The sequence below is a fragment of the Mytilus galloprovincialis genome, chromosome 10 (genome assembly GCF_965363235.1).
Source record: "Mytilus galloprovincialis chromosome 10, xbMytGall1.hap1.1, whole genome shotgun sequence".
Taxonomy (NCBI): Eukaryota; Metazoa; Mollusca; class Bivalvia; order Mytilida; family Mytilidae; genus Mytilus; species Mytilus galloprovincialis.
This window is the reverse complement of record NC_134847.1, coordinates 49,890,849-49,915,199: the sequence shown is the minus strand read 5'-3', so window position 1 is coordinate 49,915,199 and position 24,351 is coordinate 49,890,849. Positions and strand designations below refer to the sequence as shown.

At 32.0% G+C, this 24,351-nt stretch overlaps 1 long non-coding RNA gene across 1 annotated transcript; it reads right to left on the bottom strand.

The window, feature by feature from the left end:
- Positions 1–9,943: 9,943 nt before the first annotated feature.
- LOC143049215 (uncharacterized) lies at positions 9,944–22,598 on the bottom strand. Its single transcript, XR_012970129.1, has 4 exons — positions 22,447–22,598; positions 21,834–21,859; positions 11,715–11,809; positions 9,944–10,364 (listed from the first exon to the last, which is right to left on the bottom strand). It is a non-coding gene; the product is annotated as an uncharacterized LOC143049215 (long non-coding RNA).
- Positions 22,599–24,351: the final 1,753 nt, after the last annotated feature.

The following is a 24,351-nucleotide window of genomic DNA, read 5'->3' as shown; positions in this document are numbered from 1 at the left end:
AACGAAATCGCCAAAATAAATTCCGCTAAATTAAAAGTGAACATGCAAAGGTATTGATAAAAGGTTTGAATCCGTCAAAATAATAACAGCCAAAATATTTCGCGTACCTTATCTAAAGAAAATCGCGAAATTTTACATCCGCGAAAATAACCCGCTATACGGTATCTGCAAGCATACCAGCAAGGTAAATTAGTTCTCTTGATTTTCAACGAAGGTATTCGTGAAGCTCTGAAACAGACCTCTTTATAAAAGGGTGAAAATGAAGGCATCCGCATAGCCATAGCAGGCACAATATTTATGCTCGATACTAAGCATAGCTTTAAGGGACACTCAAAAGCAGCTGTTAACATTAATCAGTTCAACAGACGTAAGTTTCCATAGTAAGAATGATACAGGGTTACCAAACATCAAGACAGTCCAGTATTATCAATGATTGGCAGACACCACTTATCATTTCTCAGCAATAGTTCAATTGTGCAACTCGTCATCGAGAGGATACAACTGCAACTTATCAGTCCTAAAAAAGAGAGTAGCATGTCTCAATGTTTGTGGAACTGATTCATTTTGGAGCCTACATTAAATGTCACTGAAAACCTTTTTATAGTAGCAAACCTAACTTTTCAACTATTCTAGTTACTTTGACTATGATAAGGCCTTTACCATCAACCCTATAAGACATGGCCTGTTTCAAAACTTCCCCAACATATTCTTTGCAAATCAGGAGAAAGATGCAACCTTTCATATGTGCTTGCATATAATCTATGGCAGATGACATTCAGAAGTGTTGTATTAATCATTCCTTCCATGACAACTCATATTTACTAAAATCGTTTACTGTACAATTTACCGATATCAGCAATTTCAAATATTAAAACAATACCTGTTCCAGACTGTGAGCTATGACTATTTTCTATCAATTTGACAAGCCCCATTTCATGGATAACAGATTCCTGATTTACCAACTGTGTGTCTTTGAATTCTGTTGTATTGCCTTGTCCTGCAGTTTTAACAAACATTTAGCATGTTATCTACTCCTGAAATATTAATCTCCAGCACTTAGTCTGGCTAAACGAACAATGGTGAGTAGTCCGTCACGTACTTTATTGTCGATCATAATTGTCGATGCTTCATGATGATAGTCAGATACCTCATCACAAAAAAAAAAAGAAAAAACCTCCCTGCAATCATTGTTCTTGTTGATTCATCATATCTGTGTCTGGTTATTTTACTGGTATTTTCAATTAGTGACTCATCTAAGACTTTTTTTTTCGATCTGAAGTTTTGCTTTAACAGGATTAATCCCTTTTGACTTGTGAATTTGGAGTGTTTCTCCCATCACATGGCCTTCATCAACTTGGAACAGTTGTATACTTACAAACAAATGACTGATTACCAACTCAAATGTCTACGTTTCCTCTTTTTGTATTTGATTGGCATTGTAAAACCTCGCGTGTCCTCTCTTAGCATTTCGGAATTCTTTCCAGTCTATTTTTTTATAATGTTTTTCAGCTCCATTGATTTCAATACATACCTATTTTTCCTTTTTGATATAAAGTGGTCATAACTCATATTGTATATACGCATTTTTTTGTGGTAAAAGTAACTAAGCCTTACATGCTATTTAAACTGCAAGTAAAATAATTTATGTCTTTCTTTAGATACATTTATTTTGTCAACATATGCATGTCTTATTTGACCACTAAGTGAATTCATTATATATGAATAGCAACAGTCATAAATAAATGACTATCAAAACTTGTTGTAAATGCATCAACATTTTTAGTATAAATTCAAATAACAATTTAGGAGAGCGATTAATGATATGTTGGAAATTTACGTTTTCAAAATGACCACCATTCAAGATGGCCACTAATACTTCAATTGTCCTCAGTTGGTCTTTGTCATTAGAATATACGAAAGGTTATCAAAATTGGTAAAGAAATATATATTTTTTTCATATTTGTTTTTATAATCTTTATTGGTTTTTTTGTAGATTATTTTAAAATGGCCGCCAAGTGCCGCCATTTTGATTTTCTAAATTGGGTCCATATCTATAAATGTTTGTTATGAACTCAACTAACACTCTGCAAAATTTGATGCTTTTACCACAATCTGAGCAATTTTTTCACAAATCGACTGGACTATAACAGTTTAGGAATAAGGGGCCCAAAGGGTCCAAAATTGAACTTTGTGTGATTTCATCAAAAATTGAATAATTGGGGTTCTTTGATATGCCAAATCTAACTGTGTATGTAGATTCTTAATTTTTGGTCCCGTTTTCAAATTAAGGTCCAAAGGGTCCAAAATTAAACTTGGTTTGATTTTAACAAAAATTGAATCCTTGGGGTTCTTTGATATGCTGAATTTAAAAATGTACTTAGATTTTTAATTATTGGCCTAGTTTTCAAGTTGGTCCAAATGGGGGTCCAAAATTAAACTTTGTTTGATTTCATCAAAAACTGAATAAATGGGTTCTTTGATATGCCAAATCTAACTGTGTATTCTTAATTTTTGGTCAAGTTTTCAAATTGGTCTACATTAAGGTTCAAAGGGTCCAAAATTAAACTAAGTTTGATTTTAACAAAAAATAAAGTCTTGGGCTTATTTGATATGCTTTATCTAAATATGTACTTTGATTTTTGATTATGGGCCCAGTTTTCAAGTTGGTCCAAATCAGGATTCCATATCAAGTATTGTGCAATAGCAAGAAATTTTCAATTGCACAGTATTGCACAATAGCAAGAAATATCTAATTGCACAATATTGTGCAATAGTAACTAATTTTCAATTGGAGTTATCTTTCTTTGTATAGAATAGTAGTTGATAATATATGTTGGAAATTTGCCAGACATGACTATGATGTCATTTTCTATTTTTATTTGCCAATAACTTTATGTAAATAACTTCATTGGAAATTTGCCAATATAAAATGTTGCTGATGAAGCTTTTTTTCCTTATCTTATCTAAAATGTTTTTAGATAATGTATGTTGGACATTTGCTTGACATGACTATGATGTCATTTTCTATTTTTATTTGCCAATAACTTTATGTAAATAACTTCATTGGAAATTTGCCAATATAAAATGTTGCTGATGAAGTTTTTTTTATTGTTTTATACAATAAACAATGTATATTCACTTTTACTACCAACCAATCTTTACCATTCAGTGATAACAAGCACTTTATTTTACATTTTAATATTTTATGATGTATTTAAAAGAGTAGTTATTGTTGCAAACTCCATTAGAAATTTGAATTGATATTAGTTTTGGAAAAAGGGAAACAGGGATGTGAAAAAAAGGGGGGGGGGTTTAAATTTTTCTCATTTCAGATTTCATAAATAAAAAAAAAATTCTTCAAACATTTTTTTGAGAGGATTAATATTCAACCGCATAGTGAATTGCTCAAAGGCAAAAACAAACTTTTAAGTTCATTAGACCACATTCATTCTGTGTCAGAAACCTATGCTGTGTCAACTATTTAATTTTAGATTTAAAAAGTTTGAAGAAGAAATCTTTAATTGATTTGTAAAATCTTGACATTTGTTTTGTGTAAAAAAAAACCATGTAATGTCAAAAAATTTGATCACAATCCAAAGTCAGAGCTGTATCACGCTTGAATGTTTTGTCCATACTTGCCCCAACTGTTCAGGGTTCGACCTCTGTGGTCGTATAAAGCTGCGCCCTGCGGAGCACCTGGTTGACATGTGTTATTTTGTGATTAGGTATAGTTTATGGGTAACCATTATTGGTAAGTCAATGATATTTGGTTTGCAGTTGTATAAGCATTGACATATCTCATTTCCGTGGAGATTTTTTGGCTCCGCTCCCTTAGTCATGGTCTATTGACAGAAAATTTTGCCAAGTTAACATAAAGTTGAGAATGGAAATGGGGAATGTGCCAACAATGAGACAACAACCCGACCGCGGAGGTTCATGTATTAGTTTGTGATTAGGTCAGTTAAAATGGAACCATTAAGGGTAGCCAAATGCAAATTGGTATTCAGTATTCAGCATTTGCACATCTTATTACCATGGAGAATATTTGGGCCCGCCTTCTCAGTCATTGTCCATCGATTTAAAACCCATATATTAGATTTTGATTAGATCATTTCAAGATGAACTGCTAATGTTTAGTCAATGATTTTTGGTATGCAAATTTATTGGTATTTGCAAGTATCGTTTCGGTGGATATTATATGGACAACCCCCTCTTCATGGTTCATTGACTTTGAAACTTTTACATAGTTTTCAAGTTAATGTTTCTGTTTAGGTTTGTTTAAATAGAACGACTCATAATAAGTCAATGGTATTTGGTATGCAGTTGTATTAGCTTTGACACATCTCATTTACATGAAGATTGTTTAGCCATGTACCCCAGTCATGGTTTATTGACTTGGAATATTTGCATAATTTATGAAACATGTTAAAGCATTGCTATTTTAATTTCAACATTTGTATAATAAAAATTACAAAAATCGAGTCATATCTCAGATAACAGTTGATCTTAAACTATAAGCACTGCAATAGGTCAACTATATTTGTTGTATGGAAGGTCCATGTTAAGTTTTCATGGTTAATTTTGTTTCTTAGAAGCTATAAGCAATAGGTCAACTATATTTGTTGTATGGAAGGTCAATGTTAAGTGTTTATGGTTAAGTTTGTTTCTCAGAAACTTTAAGCAATTGGTTAACTATATGTTATGCATATATTGATTGAAAGGTGTACAGATCTGCCTGGTATGTACATTTGCCTCATTTTGGTGGTTCATAAGTCATATGTTTAATTTTCCTGGTAAAGTTTTTTTTAAGATACTATATGCATTAGATCAAATACATTTTCATGGCTCATGACCTTATTTGGACAATAGGTAGATATTATCCGGATGTTTAACATCATGAGACTGCGTAGGTTTCTTCATCCCCTTTCAATTGAAAGTTGTATTTGATAGATGTTTTTTCTGATTTGTATCGACCTGATGAGATGAGCTCTTTTCAAGTACTGTTACACAACTGTCCTAGGTTAAGTTAAGGATTTGCACCAGTGAAACTGGTGTAATGTGTAACCAGCGGTGAAAACATTTCGTCCCCGAGGGTATCACCAGCCCAGTAGACAACACTTCGGTGTTGACATGAATATCAATAATGTGGTCATTTTTATAAATTTCCTGTTTCCCAAACTTTGAATTTTTGAAAAAACTAAGGATTTTCTTATTCCAGGCATAGATTACCTTAGCCGTATTTGGCACAACTTTTTGGAATTTTGGATCCTAAATGCTCTTCAACTTTGTACTTGTTTGGCTTTATAAATATTTTGATATGAGCGTCACTGATGAGTCTTTTGTAGACGAAACGCGCGTCTGGCGTACAAAATTATAATCCTGGTACCTTTGATAACTATTCACACCACTGGGTCGATGCCACTGCTGGCGGACGATTCGTCCCCGAGGGTATCACAAGCCCAGTAGTCAACACTTCGGTGTTGACATGAATATCAATAATGTGGTCATTTTTATAAATTTCCTGTTTCCCAAACTTTGAATTTTTGAAAAAACTAAGGATTTTCTTATCCCAGGCATAGATTACCTTTGCCGTATTTGGCACAACTTTTTAGAATTTTGAATCCTCAATGCTCTTCAACTTTGTACTTGTTTGGCTTTATAAATATTTTGATATGAGCGTCACTGATGAGTCTTATGTAGACGAAACGCGCGTCTGGCGTACAAAATTATAATCCTGGTACCTTTGATAACTAATTATATCGTAAACGATTCGTCGAGATATTATAGAAATAATTGTGCAAATCGTGATACAAGCATGAAATTTGGTATAAAGGTTGACTAAATGATAATTAACGAAAAAAGCAGCTGCTGGCCATAAAAACTTTCATTTTTTCAGGATGGCAACCGCTCATTTTGCAAATGGCGTCATATCCAATTGGCTACATTTCGTAAATCCTTGAAAGCTGTGTTATAGGTATAATCCTATGTAAGTTTTGATAAAACGTAAATTACAGTTCCTAAAGTACAACAAAAAAAACACATACATGAACAAAAAGAGTGACTTCCGGTTCTAAAATGGCGGCAAAACCGTTGAAAATGTTTTTTTTTTTATAATTTCCAACTTAATAAGTGATATCACTTTCTTTGTTTAGTTTAAATGCCTAGTTTGGTAAAAAAACAATAATATGATACATAGAATAATATGCGGTTTACTGATAAAAAAATTAATAAGTTATATTCATTAAACAGATTTCTCACATACAAACATGCAACAAACAAAACAAAACATTACAGAAAACCAAAGATTGATCAAGAGAAACCCTACCAAAAACTGTGATTTTCAGGTGGATATAACATGTATTAATTGATATATATTATACACACACAAAGAAATGGACAAGTATTCGGAGATCTTTTCGCAGTGTCTTTTTTGATGTGGTGTGTAATTTCTGCAACGTCCAGTGTGTGTTTTTGTTTTTGCTTTGTATCAATCCGTTGAGATGAGCCGTTTTCATTGATTTTTATAGTGTACTCTTATTTTGTACTGTTACATCCCTAACATAGGTTAAGGAAGGGTTTGACGCTATCAATCTAGTGTAATGTGTAACGAGCTGTAAACGGATTGTTGACGTAAACGATTCATTTCCGTTATTAATTGAATTTGAGCTGTCCATACACAAAACGACGATAACAACAAAAAATTATAGACTAATGTTTTGTACAATAACTAATCTATAAACACTATCTCATTGCAGAAAAAAATGAAACAACAAACAAATATATATATATGTACAAATATAATACATCTGATTGCACATCCTGACATCACTTGAATACATAGTGTGTCCTCCGAGTCGGACAGTCTATCACTACCATACAATGCAGAATAAAGCATTCAGTTCTCCTAGTATATTTGTCTTATCTGTTAATTTAACTGGTTCATACCATCTTGTACGTTTATTTTGTACCACAGTTTTAAAGCTTTACTAGCATTTAATAATTTAATAATTTGCACGCTCTGTTAACCCGCCAATCTGCTGATCTTCCTTATAAAACATGAACCAAACTTTTTTGGACAGCTTGATCTAAATCCGCTTATATAACCCTAGGTGAATGCAATATTTCCTAGATAGGATATGTGAACCCGTCACATACAACCCTGAAACCGCCGACCCGGCCACTTACCATGCCTCAAAATGTCTTAATAAACAAAATGCTTTCAATAACGTAAAACATGTACTTATATATTCCGTTTGGATAGTACCGGCATATGATTGTAAAAGTGTTCGTATGTTTGCCAGTGCTTTCTCCTGGCCTTGAATGTCAAATTAGAACAGGGTCTCTGTAGTGTCAAAAGTGCAATATTAAGTTTAAATGTAAGATATGTTCTTAGCTATGTGTATGTATTCATATTTGTATGTTCAACTGGAAATCTGATATTTTGATTGGCCTTTCTTTTACTGCATTGTTGGGTTGCTTTTGATATAGCCTCCTTACTTAAGTTATATTTACAGGTTGTGATATTTCTTACAAAGTATTTTTTCAAATAGTTATCAAAAGGTACCAGGCTTATAAATTAGTACGCCAGACGCGCGTTTCGTCTACATAAGACTCATCACTGACGCTCAAATAAAAAAAGTGAGAAAGCCAAAGGAGTACAAAGTTGAAGAGCACTGAAAATTCTAAAAAGTTATGCTAAATATGGCTAAGGTAATCTATGCCTGGGATAAGAAAATCCTTAGTTTTTCGATAAATTATAATTTTTTGAACAGGAAATTTATAATAATGACCATATAATTGATGTTCATGTCAACATCGAAGTGCTGACTATTGGGCTGGTGATGCATACACATTGTCAGAGGTACAACAAACTATGCCGTTGTCTGCAGTGACGTATTGAAATTTAATAAACGTTATGTATGTAGTAATATTAATTAAGTCAAGGATTCCTTACCTCAAATTAAATAAAAAACGTTACTATTTTGTTTTGTTTTTGAAGTACTTATAGAAAACATTTTACAAACGGGATTCAAAATCCTACGATGTAATTGTTACGGAGATGCTTTAGTTCAGTTTTAGATATATAGCTTATAATTAGTTGTTTTGGTAACTCTCAGATCTGTGTCTTTTATGTTTTTGTAAGTTATTTTTTTGCTTTTTATCGATCTGTTAAGTTAAGCCTTGTCTGTTCAATTGTTTGTTCTTATGTTGTGTTTTTATACTACTGGCCTAGGTTAAGGTAGGAATTGTGAGGGTGTAAGTATGTTTAACATCACCTTTTATTATTCCTCAGTTATCGTGTTCTATATAAAATAAGAACACAATATTTTGACTATTTTTTTTAAAATTACAAGTGTTGAACTATTGGATCAGTCAATAGTTTCCAACTATTGGACCTCGATAAAACTATTTCACCGCAAGCGTCATTATATATTTTGTGGAATTTTCAATGCAGCTACGTGATTGGAGGATTTTGAAAATACTGCGGGAGTAACGACGTCGCGGTTTACCTATTTTATCTAGGTTTGAAGTCAGTGCAGGACGTAGACTTAGCATGTCCGAATATTTATGAAGTAAACATTAAACAATATGTTGGCTTTCTATTTTAATATATAACGATAATTTATTCCCCCCGCCATTTATTGTCTGTTGTCTTCTACGATATAATAAAACACTTAATTACTGACTGGATATTCATGAAATAGTAATTTCATTGTCCCCTCGGATACAACTAGGGCAATAGTTGCAACTCGGGGACAATAAACTTACTATTCCACTCATACCCAGTCTAAAAGTATACAATATTCTGTATTTCAGTGATTATTGTTTGTTGCTGTTTATTATATTTGTTTGTACACAGATCATGCTGTTAGCTAGTTTCCTTTTTTTAAATTGATTACATTTGTCAGTTAGTTTTGTTTTTAATTATTAAGGTGACATATAATTGTAATAATCTTTACGTCATTTTTTCTCTCTTGGAGAGCTATCTCATTGGTAATCAAACCACATCTTTTCGTTTATATATATTCATATCAAACATCAGAATGAAAAATATCAACATCACATACAAATCAAACACAGTTTCATTATAGAAGGCAGTATGTTAAATGGTTAAACTGTTATTGTTCACCTCTTGTCCTTTGATCATTAGCGTACATGCCTTATGCTAACTAAGACCCCTTTCTGGAAAGGATAATAACAAATCTTTGTTTTCTTCTTCCACAAATCTAAATTACCTTATATGTCATAGAGTAACTTTTATGATTTTTAAGTCAGTATATTTATGCAATTTGTGTAAAGTTATCATGAATTGCTATTTCATGAGCACAGCACTTTGTATATATAATGCGCTGAATTAGCTTTTTTGCATGTACAACGTACATTCCAACTAAATGCACACATTTTGAAATAAAAAATAGTTTTCGGTATAATTTAATATGCTTTACTTTCAACATTTGCCTTGTTCAGGTAGAACATTTGGTTATTCGGTAGATTGCTTTTAACATTATTTTACAAACTTAAAGTATCCACTACTAAGAAACGTTTAAAAGGAGTTACGCACACATAGGATACTAGGTTCACATACATTGAACTTATATGTGTAAATATTGACAATTCTCTACTTGTAAAGTAGGATTCGTCTCAATAAACTATACTGCAGTAGTCGTGTGCTTTAAATTTGCAAGCAACATAACCGCATTATGTAAGTCAATATTTTGAAGAGGGAAAATTGTCGTCGATTTTATGTACTTATTTTTTTTAGCATTGCATAAGGTCATGCCTTTCGAAGACTGTTTATAATGTCTTTTCACATAACCGTTGTGATTGTACTTTATACACAGATTTGCACTACTTCGACATTTTTTTTGTTATCAATGTGACGTCTAAAATTCTACGTTTGTATGCTTTATATTACATTGAAAATAATACTAATTAAAACAACTGAAAGGAATATAAATTTATTATTATATCAGATTCACTTAGTCTAAGTTCACATTAAAAAAAAATCAAACTAAAAAATCAAAAACGTCATTGTCCCTCATTCATCAAGAGCAATGCTTACACCACTTGAATAACAAAGATATTTCATTTTTGTTATATCGTCTTTACAGTCATATCCTGTTTTTAAATCTCCATTCACAGAAATGAGAATGTGATTTTTAGTCTTGACTTCAATTTTCAAATCAAAGGGATGGTCGAAGTACTCACTCTTCACATTTTTGTCTTTGATGTATATTTCTGTTTGCCATTTTTTATCAGTGCGTGTATTCAATACAACTCTTGATGTCGGTGCTCTTGGGTTGAAATGAAATGCAATATTTTCGTAGTCACTATGGTCTGCTTGAACATTTACACAAAATCCACTGAAAGGAAGACAAAATATAGAAGATAAAATTGAGAATGGAAATGGGAAATATGTCAAAGAGAGAACAATCAGACCCTAGGGCAGAAAACAGCAGAAGGCGACCAAAGGCTCTTCAACACCGCTAAAAAATCCTGCAACCGTAGATAGGCTTCTGGTGGCCTGTAATGAAAACAACATAACCACAGATCATTGATACACATGTATTTAAAGGTTGAAACCTATGCAATTCTATTCATGCTATTAATTATGATAAGCACTTTTATTACAATGGTTGCATTGTATGTGTTCATTATTGTTATTGTATATGCAAATAATAATAAAATTAATAAATGCTATCATATTTAACGAGCCTAGTTAATGAAGTAAACTACCATTTGATCTCGAGGGAACTTACTTATCCCAATCGTAGGATTGTTTGATCGCAACCCGCTACTTTGCAATTGGCCACATTTGAACCAATCCACCAGAACTGAGTTTTTAAAGGTAACATGCAAACAACTGTTATTTTTTTCTAAACGGTGTTTAAATAATGTTAATTGGATAGATGCCATGCGTTCGTGAGGATTATTTCTCTGCGAACACTACGAGTAAGGGTATTTCAATATATAATGCAAGGCTTTTTCATAACAAAATGATAATCCTCAATACTTTTATCTAAAGTTATCATTTTTGTTAACCTATTAACGGTTATACGGAATATGATTGTTGCTGTTCATTCATTTGATGTGTTTATATGTTCATCTTGCGCAGTCTTCCAAAACGACACTTCGTAAATAACATGTTACATGTACGCGACCCAACGCAAATCTATCTTGATATGGAATGTCCGTTATACAAATGATATCGGATATGTTCTTTATGTCGAAACTGCCTTCACGTTTCCTGTTCACGAATTTGACTTACCGAATCATACTATTTACCCGCTTTGTCATAACATGAGCAACACGACTGGTGCTGCAGGATCTGCTTACCCTTCCGGAGCACCTGAAATCACCCCCAGTTTTTAATAGGGTGCGTGTTGTTGTTGAAACCTTATTTGTGACATTTTGTCAACGCATCATTGTCAATATAATGGAATTTTTGTTGAGACTGTCGTACAACAGAGAGGTTTAGCGCTATAAAACCAGGTTCAATCCACCATTTTATACCTTTAAAAATGACTGTTCCAAGTCAGGAAGATGACAGTTGTTGTCCATTCGTTTGATGTGTTTTATCATTTGTTTAAGTCATTTGATTAGAGACTTTCCGTTTTGAATTTCCCGTGGAGTTCAGTATTTTTGTGATTTTACTTTTTTTCGTTTTTCATGTTTCTCTACCAGGAGATGAAATTCAAAATTACGATACTTACCCTTTAACAGATAACAGACTTTTGTCGTCACAGTTCACTTTAAAGGACACGGACTTTCCAACCTCAAGCGACTTTTCTACTGCTGATAAATCAAGCTGTTGGTAAGAAAAAAACAGTTTAATATGAAATCCCATTAATTATTCTGGTTCAAAGAGTTCATATCTTTACAAACAGATCTAAGAGTACTTGCAGTAACTAACAGCTAGTTCAAAGCCTAAAACATTGATAAATATTCACAAATCGAAGATTACTCTAATGTTGTTGGTACATACATTATTTTACAAGCCGTTTCATTTGCTTGGTTTTGGTAAGTTTTTGTATTGAAATAGTATGTAATCCAACACAATAATTGGCTGATTTCCTAGCTATCATAAGTCATATACGTTATATTCTGTAAATTTAAAGCGAAGAAAAAAGGTATGTCGACTACAATTAAATAAACTATCACGCACTGGCACGAAACGGACATTTATATGTCAGATAACTATTTTCAAAACGGCGAGAATCAACAAGATTGTATTATACATTTTTTTTTTTTAAATCTGATATTATCTGTGATAAAATTTGGCTTGTTTTAAAGTGTTTTAAAATTGTTTACACTTTTACATTTGTCTCGCATAGTGTTCCGTTTTTAAGCTTGTATCGATAAATTAACATATCATTTGTTTCGAAAATCAAACTCATTGTTAACAACGTGTTTTTGGAGAAAAGGGATGGAGTATTTAAGTGTTTTATACTGAGGAAAGTATTGCTTCTGAATCAAATTTCTAAAAATATGATTAAAGATGGAGTAGTGTATAGTTAATCTACGAAAGCCGAGAAGGATCATTCATAATTCAGAATTCAAAATTCAAAACTCGCAAATCAAGAAAGATAATCCAGTTTTATTGCAGTTGAAATCCAGACACAACAAATATTGTCTTAATCTGATCAATTGATCTAATAAAATATACCGTAGATTAATAATATAATTGTGCAAAACAAACATTATAACACTTTTCAAAGGATATGCGCAGACATTAAGTCAGACAAGTGAAACATTTCTTGTTATCACTTTTACTCCGGGAGAAAGAGATATCGAGTGTCACTTCAATTCTTATTCGATTGTTTTTTTTTCTTCTTCTTTTCATGACCCGAGAATCTTTCATAATATAAAAATAAAAAGATGTGGTATGATTGCCAATGAGACAACTCTTCACAAGAGACTATAATGACTCGGAAATTAACAACTATAGGTCACCGTACGTCCTTCATCAATGAGTAAAACCCATACCACATAATCAGCTATAAAAGACCCCGTAAAACAATTCAGACGAAAAAAAAAAATTTGATATACAGCAAAAAACCACCGAATTACAGGCTCCTGACTTGGGACAGGCATATACAGAATGTGCACCATCCTCATTTATACAACACAAAAAATATGTCGTCCACTTTTCGGTGTAGTGAATGATGATTGTTGGCAAGTGTAAAATTAGAGAATAGGCAGTCGAAGAATGTAGACCATAGCGTTGTTTTTTTTATATCCACACAGGGAACAGATTGAGAGTTTTATGCTGTTAGAAATTAAGCATTTCGCATTGTGTCCGAAAAGAAAATTTTTCTTTCATTGTAGAGGATGCTTACATAGTTTTGACATACTATATTTAAGAAATAATTCATGGAAGCCATAGATTGTTGGAAATTCTAATATGACGTTCTTCTTTCGCTTTGTAAACAACACCGTGATAAAATTCTCCATATATCTATACTTAGCGCAGACTCAGAGATATACATAATAATGGCTGTTACAATATACTTCCCACGTAAATCCACGTGTATTGGAACCTATTTGTAAACTATTTGCCGATTTTATTTTTTTTTAAATTGTAGTTAAAAAAGACAAAAGACAAATCCAAAGTTGACATTTTGTAACTAAGGAGCCGCCATGTTGACTTGCTGAAATCAGTAAATATGCGAAAAATGCAATAGAATAGAAAATAAAACAAAACCTACCTTACAAATCAATTTTAATACAATATTATACGAATTCCGATGGTTCACTTTTCAGAAAACGTTCAACTGTAGCGTTTTCATTTGTATGACGTCATGTTTTGAAATGACTTAAATGCGTCAAAAACATTAAAGACTTTCGCGGAATTTTACTTTATTTTTATTTTGTTGATTTCTCCGAGCTCTTGTGCATTACTTCTTTTTATTATGCATCCGAATTAGAATAAGTTATTTTGTCTTTTTTAACTACAATTTAAAAAAAAATAAAATCGGCAAATGGTTTACAAATAGGTTCCAATACATGTGGATTTGCGTGGGAAGTATATTGTAACAGCCATTATTATGTATATCTCTGAGTCTGCGCTAAGTATAGATATATGGAGAATTTTATCACGGTGTTGTTTACAAAGCGAAAGAAGCACGTCATATTAGAATTGATTGTAATATAAAATTTCAACTATTTTAAGCGTGAGGGGTTCACGCTTATATATTGGCGACTTTTGGAAGTGTCTATGGGCCACTCGATATACCTCGGAATCAAGATGCTCGGAATATCTCGACAATTTTAGATCATTTATACAGGTAGTTATCTATGTCTTTGATACGGTCCCTCTGTGGATAGGCTACCACGTGACATTGTATATTTGAACAATCAAAGTTCATTTGAAGATTGGAAAGTAAAACCATAAAGACTAGGTTGCATTTAAAAATCATTCAGATGTTAGAACCTATTTGCCTTTTGACAAAACACATGTGTTTTAATAATGTGAATGTTTATAAAATATCAAGTATAATGATAACGCAATCATATAATTTATGCTTTGAGACGGTCCCTCTACGCGTTGTGTGTTGTGTATTAAAACAACGTGTTGTCGTGCAGTGTGACAATAAACCAGTTTACTGATTTATAATGACCCAGAATAAACTGATTATTTCTGAACGTTTATCATTTGTTATTGTGCATGAGAATATGTCGGAAAGCAAAAGGAAAATTTAGAAAACGATTTTTCTGTTTAAAATATTTATCTTAGGTCGGAAACACAGTGGTCGGAAAATTTTACTTCTATTTTAAACACTAGTCTAAGATAATGTGATTATGTGATTATCTTAATGAGTATTCTATTTTACTAGATAATCAAACTGGTTTCAGTTTTCTACTTTTAAACAGTTTTTTACCCTACTGTAAATGAATACACATTTTAATGGAATAATATTCGAGACAAGTGTCTAGCAGCCGGCTCTGGTTGCCTAATGCATTTCTTCATACAGTAAATATGAAACAAAAAACGATAAATTAGATATAAAAATGGAATTTACAAGACATATTTCAAACCCTAATATTACAATTTTCGGCAAGGGGGCTTCGCCCCCATGGCCCCCACTACAAGGGGGTCTCATTCGGCGGCCCCCAGACCCCTGCCTCCTCCGTTTAGGAGTCTCAGTTACGGCCCTGAAGTTTGTACTTGTGACAGTTTTATGAAACTATTATCAAAGAATTTGGTGCTTGTTTGGACTTTTCTATAGTATTCATGGATTCTGGGCGATCCCAAGACATGCAAGACTTCCATTATATATTTATATTCAATTTCATATATTTTATAGGATATGATAAATTTGACATTGCGTAATCCTGAGAACAGTATATTTTCCTGCGTAATCCAACTTCCAAGAGGTACAACAAACATGACATATACAACTTTACAAATAATGTGTATATATCTTTTCTGAATATATAAATTATGGAAGCGTATAAGCGCCATCCTTTTTTCTTTTCTTTTTCAAATTGTCGACTTTAATCTTTGAATTATCAACTTTAATCTTGGAATTTCCAAATTTCATCTTGGAATTATCAACTTTAATCTTGGAATTATCAACTTTAGTCTAGGAATTATCAACTTTAATCTTGGAATTATCAACTTTAATCTTGGAATTTTCAACTTAAATCTTGGAATTTCCAACATTAAACTTAGAATTATCAACTTTAATCTTAAAAATGACTGATATTTTACTTCTAGTCCATAACTTATTGTGTTTCTCCGTATACTTAATCTACAAGTAATTATAATTATTTTCTCGCTACATTTTTTGTAAAATGTTACAGAAAAATAGACGTGCATCTAAAGTCTTGTATAGTTTCACGTATCCGAATATCCATGAAAGGGGGAGGGCTGTAACTTCCCAATAATGGGTATACGTGGATATGCCAAAAATATTGGCCATAATTTTGCGAGATTTTATATTTATGACACTACTTTTTTAATGACATTCTATATTGATATACATTGTTCTTTCATGTTTTTATATTGATTTGGGGTATGTTCTACATATATTTTATAAATATGTTATGGAAATCGTAATGGCCAATTGTGGGATTTGAATCAATCAGGGACTTTATAAGTAAAGGTCATTCTTTAGATATAGAAAGATGTGGTGTGAGTGTATATATTTACATATATGTGACCAGCCACAACATATCCAGGCTTATGGTAGTAGAACGTCATTGTGAGAAAAAAACGCCGTTAACTATATGTGACTAGCCACTTCCAGGCTTAGGAGGGTACATTGTCTAAAATTTGCTTTTTGTATATTTATCTATATAATATTCCGAAACAAAACTCTCTGTCATATGACATTTTTGTTTTAATAGCAATGAAACGAGTCATTTCGAATACCGGTATGAAAATGGGGCTGTTCTGTGACGACTTTTATTTATTGAAGGCACTAATATATAAAATACAAAATTATTGTATTTATTGGCTCTTAGTAATGTTCAAAAGCGTATTTGAATAAAATTTCAAAGAATTAAATTTACTACAATACACACAATTCTTAGCTCTATTTTAGAACATGTAATTTTAACTTGTTGAAACGAAGTTAGTTTAAAATTTGTGAAAGTAAGCTTTAAGAATTCCTTTTTTTAAATTTGTCTTTTAATTTAAATTTATCATGCATGTCTCTAAACATAGTATGCGACGCGTTACAGTTTATAAGTCTTGGTGTCCTCATATATGCATTGGATACGGTGCATTTATTATGGATATATAATGTATTTAAGACTCCATTTATGAAAGAAAATCTATAGAGCAGAGCATTTTTTTGTAGCTCTATTTTAGAACATGTAATTTAAACTTGTTGAAACGAAGTTAGTTTAAAATTTGTCAAAGTAAGCTTTAAGATTTCCTTTTTTTAATTTAGATTTATTATGCATGTCTATATACATAGTATGCGACGCGTAACAGTAGGTGTTCTCTTACATGCATTTGATACGGTGCATTTATTATGGATATCTTTCAGACTCCATTTATGAAAGAAAATCTATAGAGCAGATAATTTTGATTTTTTGTTTGTATCAATTTAAAATGTAGATTCAAACGAAAAAGTAAAACTTCTTCAATGATGAATAGTTCGGAGTCCGCAAAAAGAAGCCAAGGAAAGTGTTTATCTCTTCGTCACAAATACGTATTTCGTTGAATCTCGATATTTATCATGTTTATAATTTTTCTAACAATGACGTTCTACCTCCATAAGCCTAGAAATGTCATGGCGGTTCACATTCTTATTTTAATATATAAATAAAGGTACCATATATAAATATATAAGTTGATATTATATAAAAATGTGTACATTGTTTTAGACAAACATAGCACACCCCCACAAAAAAAATCGAAGTTTCTTTTTCAAATTGTCGACTTTAATCTTGGAATTATCAACTTGCATCTTTAAATTTCCAACCTTAATCTTGGAATTGCCAACCTTAATCTTGGAATTGTCAACTTTAATCTGGGAATTATCAACATAAATCTTGGTATTATCAACTTTAATCTGGGAATTATCAACATTAATCTAGGTATTATCAACTTTAATATTGGAATTTCCAACTCTTATCTTGGAATTATCAACTTTAATCTTTGAAGTTTAATGTTGATAATTCCAAGATTAAAACTGATAATTCCAAGACTAAAGTTGGAAATTTCAAGATTAAAGTTGATCATTCCAAGATTAAAATTGATAATTCCAAGATTAAAGTTGGAAATTCCAAGATTAAAGTTGATAATTCCAAGATTAAAGTCGACAATTTGAAGTAAATGCTAAAAGTATCATCTTTCGTCAATCATAGACCGTAACTCCCAAATTACATAAAGAAAAATCGTCAATAACTCAACACGAATTCTGTTGATATAACAACATAAAATTATCAGAATTTGATAAACGATACACAAAATATGTCTTTTGTATAGACATATTTTAATAACTAGATTCTTCTGTTGGAAAACTAGGTTATTATAAGAGATTGGTTGTTGTTTGCTTAACCGCCAATTGTAAATATTTCATGCATATCTATGACGGAAGGTCCTGTAAATTAATCGTCAACTTAGGTTATTTAAATCTATATCAATGAATCTGAAATAACGATACCATTCAGAAATTGACATCGAGGGTCGGTTGACATCTAAAACTTTACGAAAAAGCGATGATTTCAATGTTTCCATTGTGAACGTTCCATTTCAGTGAAGCCTTTCCAGCTGTTGTAGTATAAGGCTCGGGTTTCCTTCCCTATTTTCTTGATAGAGGGTTGCTACTTGCAAGGACGCTGTGTTACCTAGGGTTTCAAATGGTAAAGTTAGATGTATCCCTATGAAGGTTTAACGGACCCTTTGCCTTGTTTCAATGGGTTCGTGTTCTTAACAAAGTTTATAAAATAGCTTTCAGTAGTATATTAAAGTGTAAAGTGCGATCTTTTTTTGGCTTTCGTAAGCGCGGGGAATCATGATAGATTAATGTAGGATTTTTGAGTTTTAAATTTTGAATTTTGAATTTTGAATGATCCTTCTCGGCTTTCGTATTAATCAACGATTCGCCATGAAGCTCATTTATTTGATACTTCCTATCTTCTAGTTGGCTCTGTAAACGAAAGACCCATCGTTCTGACAGGAAAATACCTCTATACAGGTTTATCATAGTTTCGAAGGTACCAGGCTTATTCACCAATTCACCAACATTCCAACTGACTCCATTTTCAGAAAACGACATCTGTAACAAACATAAACTTTTAGCTACCGCTTTACAAGCAGAGCCAAATACAATGAAAGTCCTAACTATGTACTGGCTTCCGAAGCTACACAACACACCTTACAAAAATAGATTTATTTCGTCTTCAAGCCATTGTTCCACTACTAAATTGCCTATTCTTCTTACCAGCACACTTGGTACAATTAAAAACCTGATAATAAATTGTTCAAATAAGGTCTTCGAAAATAGTGGAATTAATTACTTTTGGAGTGTCAAGAACTCGTTGGAAGTACTTGATAAATTGCATGCTTATATTGGTGATTTTGAATCTGTTCAAAGTTTTGATTTTTCTACCCTGTATACCACATTGCCTCACATTCTCATTAAGAAAAAATTCACACACCTAATTAATTGGGCATTTAAAAAGTCAAAATGCAAATATATATGTTCAAACTCTTTTAGGTCATTTTTAGTAGCAATAAACACAAAAACTATGTCAATTGGACATGCTTTGATACTATATATGCCCTTGAATTTTTACTAGATAACATTTTTGTTCGCTTTGGGGATTCCGTATATCGTCAGATTCTTGGAATTCCAATGGGGACTAACTGTGCACCACTTATTGCGGACCTGTTTTTGTATTGCTATGAGTTATAATTTATGACCAAAAAAACAAAGACCCATCGAAACAACATCTGATAAATAAATTTAATAATACTTTTAGATATTTGGATGATATTTTGGCTCTCAATAATGACGACTTCAGTATGTATATTAAAGAAATTTATCCTGTTGAACTTACTTTAAATAAAGCTAATACTAACAATGACCACTTCCCTTTCCTCGATCTTGATATCTATATCACTAACGGAAAGCTGAATACTAAAATTTATGATAAAAGAGATGATTTTTCATTTCCTATTGTTAATTATCTATTTTTAGATGGTGACGTTCCCTTGTCACCATCTTACGGTGTTTATATATCTCAACATGTACGATACGCTCGTTTATGTAACAATTTTTAGATTTTAACGAGAGAAATTTATGTATTACTGAAAAATTATTACACCAGGGTTTTCGATATCACAAACTAGTCAAAATTTATTAAATTTTATCATCGGTATAAGGAAATCATTCGTAAATATAGCTCAACATGCAGACTTCTTATACGTTCAGGTATTTCACATCCAATTGTTTATGGAAATATTCTTTATATAGCACAAAGGTGTCAGTATTCACCTCATAACTTATCAAACCTTTGAATAGACTTATTAAGAAGGGATATAGTTACGATACATTTGTCATGTCATTTAAGATTGCATATTTTGGCGTGAATATTGATTCACTTATAGAGTCTTTGCATCGGAACTAAACACATTTATTAAAAAACCAGTTGTTGGCATGACACGGGTTATGTTCTTCTCATTTATGTTATGATGGTATGATACTAAACCCCTAACGGGAAGGATTGTGCCTGATGTTCATATGATGATATCATAATCTTTCAGTCAGTTTAATTGAAGTCTGGAGCTGGCATGTCAGTTAACTGCTAGTAGTCTGTTGTTATTTATGTTATATTGTCATTTTGTTTATTTTCTTTGGTTACATCTTCTGACATCAGACTCGGACTTCTCTTGAACTGAATTTTAATGTGCGTATTGTAATGCGTTTACTTTTCTACATTGGCTAGAGGTATAGGGGGAGGGTTGAGATCTCACAAACCTGTTTAACCCGACGCATTTTTGCGCCTGTCCCAAGTCAGGAGCCTCTGGCCTTTGTTAGTCTTGTGTTATTTTAATTTTAGTTTCTTGTGTACAATTTGGAAATTAGTATGGCGTTCATTATCACTGAACTAGTATATATTTGTTTAGGGGCCAGCTGAAAGACGCCTCCGGGTGCGGGAATTTCTCGCTACATTGAAGACCTGTTGGTGACCTTCTGCTGTTGTTTTTTTTCTATGGTCGGGTTGTTGTCTCTTTGGCACATTCCCCATTTCCATTTTCAATTTTATTAATGTATGTTTGCTTTTATTTATGCTGCATTTAAATGTTCGAGCTGTTCCACTATTTTCCTTTTATAGTTAATGTTTCTATCGGTTATTGATGTTTAATTAAGACCGCTGACTCAAACTGCACAATCCAGTCCTTGGAATACATACTAACCTTTGTAATGATATAAAATTGAGAATGGAAATGGGGAATATGTCAAAGAGACAACAACCCGACCAAATGAAAAACAACAGCAGAGGGTCACCAACAGGTCTTCAATGTAGCGAGAAATTCCCGCACCCGGAGGCGTCCTTCAGCTGGCCCCTAAACAAATATATACTAGTCCAGTGATAATGAACGCCATACTAATTTCTACATTGTACACAAGAAACTAAAACCAAAATAAAACAAGACTAACAAAGGCCAGAGGCTCCTGACTTGGGACAGGCGCAAAAATGCGGCGGGGTTAAACATGTTTGTGAGATCTCAACCCTCCCCCCATACCTCTAGCCAATGTAGAAAAGTAAACGCATAACAATACGCACATTAAAATTCAGTTCAAGATAAGTCCGAGTCTGATGTCAGAAGATGTAACCAAAGAAAATAAACAAAATGACAATAATACATAAATAACAACAGACTACTAGCAGTTAACTGACACGCCAGCTCCAGACTTCAATTAAACTGACTGAACGATTATGATTTCATCATATGAACATCAGGCACAATCCTTTCCGTTAGGGGTTTAGTATCATACCATCATAACATATATGAGAAGAACATAACCCGTGTCATGCCAACAACTGTTTTTAGAATAAATGTGTTTAGTTCCGATGCAAAGACCTTATCAGTGACTCAATATTAACGCCAAAATATGCAATCTTTAATGATTTGACAACAGTATCGTAATTATATCCCTTCTTAATAAGTCTATTTAAAGGTTTTGTAAGTTTCTGAGGTGAATACTGACACCTTTGTGTTATATGCATATTTGATGAACAAAACTGTATAGTATATTGATGTTATAGCCAGACGTCTATATACTGACCTTATATATATCGATTTATTACTTTTCATGAAATGCCAGGTATTTTTTTTAGTGTTAGCAATACTTGGTAATACTTACGTAAAGCATGTTGATGACCTTGTATACTGAAACAATAAATGAGACAATCAATTGAATCACACAATCATATATGTGTATATTGCATGATTTTCACATTTGTTTTGAAAAAAAGATATGAGTATACATACATTATATGGATCATATGTTTGAATTTGAAATTCGAATTTTGACTAAGGTTGTATAAGTCATATAGTACATAAAACAACTTTACAAATTGCAATTCTAAATGCACGGAAAGCTTAACCACACACAGTATCAACGTTTGTATAAAAATGAAGAGACACAAAACTGACCAAATACAAGAAATTAACACGTAAATTGTTGCAGAAACTACAGTTCCTTACAAGGTATGCAATGATTATTTAGAAAGACGTATGTGAATCAACACATCAGCAGACCGCGACTAATTTTTGAAAAAAATGCCGCTTTTCCAAATTAATGATAATCAAAAGTGTAAGTTTGTTTAAACATAACATTTGGACAAAAGTCTCATTAACGTTTTATAACAATTAAAATATACTTCTTTTTCGTTCAATTAATATGTAATTCAGACAAGTTTACATATGAATCATCCTGATTTTAATATGCTATATTTGAGTTGTAATGAACTTACCTTCAAATGTACCTCTCAACAGTTTGAAATAGACTGGAATGTAATAGGTGCAAGTAATTATGTTTACTTAAATAACTGTCATGTGTGGTGTATACTAAGATGAATCTTATCTGTAATCTTGCAGATTAAAAAAAGTGACGCGAATCAATACTAAATCATGTGTTGACAAAATATTCGTTATTAATATCTTATCAACAGTAAGTTTTTTTAACCGATTTATGACATTTTGTTCGTCAATTGACGTTAACAACAGGCAACAATAAATTGCACAAGACAATGGCTTCAGTTGACAACCAGGAGACTGTATTTAATTATTATGTATCAGCAAATTCGATCTCTAAATAAATTCATGTCATTCAAGCATGTCACAAATTTTATGAAGTGCATTGTGTAGCATTAATCACAGTTTGCTTATTCTTTTGAACTCAAGAGACATGACTTGGTACTGGCACTTTCCGTTTTGATATTTCTTCGGCGTTCGGCGTTCGGCGTTCGGTACTTTTAAAATTTTACATTTTAACGAGTATAGATTCATGTTATCTTGTAGGATAATCAATTCATGGACTACATATAGTTAACCATGAGAATTTCAGCTTAATTTCAAAGTGTTCATTATGTAATTGTATTGACAACATCATATATCAATGCGCGTTATGTCATGAAGGAGTTAGTAAGAACTCTTAAAAAATATCAGTGTTGTCAATCAGCAAGTCCGATCGACTAACACATTCCTTCTACAACGAAATGTAAATCAATAAACTTATCCCTATCTTAGATTTGGACGTTTTAAATGACTAAAATGTTTACTTTAAGTATTGAAATGAGTATGTATGCATATTAACAAAGGCTGTAAATTCACTGTTTAAATAAAATATAAATTTTGCTGTCTTTTAAAAATCTTCATTTATAGCTATAGTGTTTGTCAATAAAAAGATATGGGGAAAAGGTAGGTTTTATAATATTGATTGCTAACATTGTATGATCAAATAATACTTCTTTTGCACATTAATAAAATTAACACCCATGGTGGTTTAAATCATTTCAAAGTAAAATTATGCATGCCTTACTATTATCATATGCGGTCTATTGCACTCTTTGATAGTGTTGGTACTTACTGTTACCTTTAAACATCTACTATTTTCTTTTTTGTTATCATTTCTTTTCCTTTGTTTACTTCTCATTGGCAAGGCCTTTCGTATAAAAAAAAAGAACCTCGCGAGTTTCAAAAAGATACAATCAACTTGAAAACCTAATAACGCGCATTGCTGTTTAATACTTTAACCAAGCATTGACCGTAAAAAACAAGACAACACATCCTTTTTGTTTTTATCGGAAATGATTGAGTTTCAATCTGAATATAACAAAAATCTGATAAATCTAACACCAAAAGTTATTAGATCCAACATTGATTGATTGAATGCACACGAAAAAAAAACAATTAATTTTTTTTTCTTCTATATCTCAGGTTTAATGCAGTAAAATGGTTTTTTTATATACAAATTCTCAATTGTATTTCATTAAGATATAACAAGATGTGGCATGGGTGCCAATGACACAACTCTCCATCCAATTCACAATATTAAAAAAAAGTAGAACATTATAGGCCAAAGTACGGTCTTCAAAAAGTAGCCTTTATATATTTCCATTCCCAATGTTATCTTGTTTATAATTTAGTGCCCAAGAAGTGCATTTCGTCTTAAAAGAAGTTAAAACAGTTAAACAATCAAATCTATCTAAGCATCAACATCATTTGGAAATGAAATAAGATAGATTAAAAGATTAGAATTGTAAAAAATTTCTAACAATTGAGATATACATCAAGTTTAAAACAAAATTTTGCGGTTGCTATGGTACGTCTTAAACATTTTTTTGCAAACATAAAATTCCAGTATTTTGCCAAACAAA